Source organism: Phyllostomus hastatus, unplaced genomic scaffold (genome assembly GCF_019186645.2).
Source record: "Phyllostomus hastatus isolate PE091 unplaced genomic scaffold, TTU_PhHast_1.1 phas_scaffold_755, whole genome shotgun sequence".
In the NCBI taxonomy this organism is placed as follows: domain Eukaryota; kingdom Metazoa; phylum Chordata; class Mammalia; order Chiroptera; family Phyllostomidae; genus Phyllostomus; species Phyllostomus hastatus.
The window spans coordinates 8022610-8027005 of NW_025334039.1; the positions used below are offsets into that span (position 1 = coordinate 8022610).

The following is a 4396-nucleotide window of genomic DNA, read 5'->3' on the forward strand; positions in this document are numbered from 1 at the left end:
ATGATCTTCTTAAAATAGAAGGCAGATATATCACTTTACTTAAAATACATCAATTGCTTTTCAATATACTTAAAATAGAACTCCAAGTCCCTAACTTGTCTCACAAGGCTCAGCAGATCTGACTTCTGCCTAATCTATCTTGTGCTTATCTCGACTCGAGCCTTAAGGAAGCACTCACGTGTTCCTTCTATTTGTAATGCTCTTCTCCCAGTTCTTCACCTGTTTAAGTATGTCTCCATTTTCAGGTCCCTGCTTAAATGTCACTTAAGTGGTTTTTAATATAATACACAGATATTAAAAACAAGTAATTCGATTTTAACTTTGTTTTACTGGATTCATTGATTACTGCCAAGTGTTTTATAACATGACTTAGTCCATTTGGAGTTGTTTTGATTCTCCTTTCAGTCATCTGTTGTATTTTTAAGAGAAATTTTCAGGAAGGATATATGGGTGATTTAAATTCTTTTAGTATTTTTATGTCTGAGCGTATGTCCTCATGAAAAATGACAGTTTAGTGGGTTTTCTTAGGTTACATATTTTTTGTCCTCTCATGAAAGAGTCACTGTTGGTTTCCTCTGCAACAGCCATTTCCCCATCTTACTAAGAGAACTCTGGTTTTGTTTGGTAATTCACCCTTCTCCACCCAGGCATGCACTTTATTAAGCCAGTTGCATTCTCCTTAAAAGTGACTGGCTTTGCAATGGGCATGTGACACAAGTCTAGCCAGGGAGATTATTCTTCTGCTTAATACTGTCATTTCTACTTGCAATGACTGGAACTGTGGGGTCACCTTATGAATAAAACAATGAGTAACTCAGGACAAGACTAGTCCCCTGAGCCTGGCAAAGCAGAATGATGGAAGGAACTCAGGTCCTCGAGCCACTAAGCTAACCAGTCTCAGAGCCAATTTAAAATTTTTTATGTGAGATAATACATCTGCTTTATTGCTTGTACTGGTCGCGTTGGGTTTTTTATTTCTTGGAACTAAAAATCTCCTGGTATACAATTTTTAATTCTGTATGTTTTTGCATTGCTTCACTGGGGAAATATAAGGCCAGTGTGGTTCTTGTTCAGTTAACATATAACTTGTTTTTGTCAACTGATTGCTAGCATATTTTAAAAAGTATTTAAAATTTAAAAATCTCTATAGCATGTATAACCAGTGGTCTCTATTTTTGACACTTGGCTTTTTAATTTGGCATATTCAAGTTTAATATTCTAATATTAAATATCAAGTATTTAATGTCAAGTATTAATATCAGGTATTTAATATTCTAATATTTAATATTGAGTTTCATATTCTAACATTAAAAGTTTTCATTTTTTTGTCAGTTATTCTTGCTTGTCCTGAACCTTTTCCTGATGCTCTTGCTTTAAATCAGTGACTATCAAACACTGCTAAATCTAGGGCTGCCTAGTAATCCCTTTATATGCATAGTTATACACTTCAAGTCAACTCTTTTATGATTTCTCTTTTTTCCACAAACCTTCAACACCCCTTCTTCTCTCCCCCAGCTCATGTCCAGGATTTAGCTTATGATTTTACTGGGAAGATGGAAGTAGTCGAAAGAGAATTTCTACATCTTCTTACCCTAGGCCAGGTACAAAGATGTGTACCCACTCTTTATATCTGGCATAGTTCCTTCAAGAAAGGACTAGCTGCCCAGCTGCTAGGTGTGTGGTTGGCTGATAGCTTCCAACTCTTAATGCTTTTAGGGTCCGTTTCGGCTTTCAAGCTGAGGCCATGGGCTTCTTGAGTGGCTGCCAGCCAATGACAGAGCAAGGTGGTGTGCAAGGATATGTACACTCCCACCCAACGTGGGACTCCTCTCATTGGCAGTGGTGACCTTGGACTTGGGCTGGCAGTGAGTGTTTGGACAGCAGTGCGGAAGTGAAGTCTACATGGTGATGTAATGGCTTCTCTGACCCACATTTTTTCCTTCTGTAGGCGTCACTTCCCAGTCATCATTTTAGGCTCCTCGCTCTGTGTCAGTGTCTGCTTCTTGGAAAACTTACACACCCTCTGAACCTGAGACACCCCCAGATCCACTGACCTAACGATGTCTGTGCCTATATATATATATATACAACCCTCTGTGTGAAATGTATGGACTGCTAACTCAGGCCAAATCCTCCATTTGTGTGAATAATATTTGCTTTTAAATCACTCAAGCCTTTTCCTTCTGATATGTTTTCCTCTCTCTTCTACATCATCAATTTTCCTCTTCCTATAGGATTATTTTTACCAGTATACAAACATGTGGTGAAATCTCTCAACCCAAGAAACAAAAAATCTTCCCTTGACCTTACATTCCCCTTCAGGTTCTAATTGTTTGTTGTTGTTCATCTTTCTTATTAAGCCATGTGCAGTGACTTGTCTTCTGGTTTGTTGAAGCAATAGGTCAGACAATGTTTGCCACAATAATGTCTGTCAAAGTGGCTGGCCATGAAAACTCCAGCACCACGTTCATCTGAAGGCCATTCCCGACAAAGGCGACTGAGTTTGCTGTTCTCATCCACTTTGTAGTATTTTAGGACAGCCAGCTTAACTTCTTTCTCTCACACTTATTCTTCTGGGCCGTGGTGTAAGACTTCTTCCTTTTAGCACCACCACGAAGTCTCGATACAAGATAAAGAGTGGACCGCTTTTGAATGTTGTAGTCAGACCAAGTACGCCCATCTTCCAGCTGCTTGCCAGCAAAGATCAGCATTTGCTGATCAGGAGGAATCCCTTCCTTATCCTGGCTCTCGGACTTTATATTTTCTGTTGTATCCAAGGGTTCAACCTTGAGAGTGATGGTCCTCCCCTTAAGGGTCTTCATGAAAATCTGCATCTTGGCGGTGATTCCACTGCAGATGGCGGATCGGAAAAGCCAGCTTCTATATTTTTCTGCTCCTCTCTGTAGAAAAATATTCAAAGTATTGTCTCTTGGTTTTTTTGTCCCTTCCCATTTTATCTTGAACCAACTCCAATTAGGTTTTATCCCTACTGTTCCGCTGAAACTGCTCCATCTCCAGTTTGCTTCGGCTCTCAGTCCTCGTTATATCTGGTCTCTCAGAAGCAATTGACACAGCTGATCATTTCCTCCTTCTACAAGAACTTGCTTCGTTTGGTGTTCGACAGTCACTCCCCTGTGTTTTTCCCCCTACCCCACTAGCTGCCCCATCTCAATCGTTTCTTTTTTAATGAATCCTCTTCATATTCTTAAGTGTCCCAAGACTCAGTTTTGGGTCTTCTCGGTCCACACTTATTTCCTACATGATCTCTTCCAGTCTCATGGCTTTAAATGCCACAAACACATTAACCATATCTTCAGTGCTGACTTATTGCCTGCACTCAGACTCAAGGATTTAACCCCCACCTCGGTATTTCTCAGTTTATACCTGGTGTCACTAGGTGGGCCATGCACAGAGCAGAGGACATCAATTTTAATCATTTGAGATGAGTCTATTTCATCATGATTTTTTTTCACATGTAGATACATGGTATTTAAAAATAATTTTGTTTAGTTTTTTTTCATTGTTTTTTACTTCATTTGTTTCTTTCCATTATATGGTTTCTCAGAGAAAGGTTTGAGGTTGCTTATTTTAAAAAAAATATTTACTAGTTACCATAAATCAGGATCTATGTTAGTCATTTTCAGGTGTGTAATTTCAGTAATTTGGTGAACATTTTTATTTTCTGGTGATCACTTGAAAAGATGTTGATAAACTGTATGCTTCATCTGTTCTATAATTTTACCAGCTTTCAATATCATGCTTATCAGCATTTAGTTTCTGGAATCTATTTTTTTATGTTTTGCAAATGCAAACATCTGTGCATCTCCAGTCTCCTGGCAACTGTTGTATTCTCCATTTCTCAAAATTAGCGACAATGATTCTATCATTATATCACTTAGTGTTATGTTTTATGTGCATGGCTGTAATTCATCTGTGGCTAAAGGCTTGAACCAGTTTAAAGAAAATATGTATATTCTTACCATGCTTTAATCATATTAAATGAACATAATCATTTAATATGATTAAATGAACATGATTAATCATTTTAAATTTGAATATAATGAATATAAGCAACATAGTATTTAATAATAGTCTACTACCTCATACATTAGGCTTTTACCTATAATTTTTTTCAGATCCAGTAAAAAAATATTCAAAATGATCTAATTACCACTTTTGCTTTAAACTGTGAAGTAAAGACTACATTTTAAGAAAGATTAATCATTCTTGTTTGCCTATTACTATATTTAAATTTTGATAAATTGTATGCTTCTGTGGAAGGTATTGAACATGATTATTTTTCTCTAAATGTTATCCTGTTCTACAGGATTAAAATGAAAGGAATCATGAGAATAGACATGTAGATCAATGAAACAGAATTAAGAATCCAGAAATG

General features: G+C 37.1%; 1 pseudogene; it reads right to left on the reverse strand.

Annotated features, from left to right (window-relative positions):
- Nucleotides 1–366: 366 nt before the first annotated feature.
- Nucleotides 367–4064, reverse strand: LOC123810745 (annotated as a pseudogene).
- Between the last annotated feature and the right edge of the window lie 332 nt (nucleotides 4065–4396).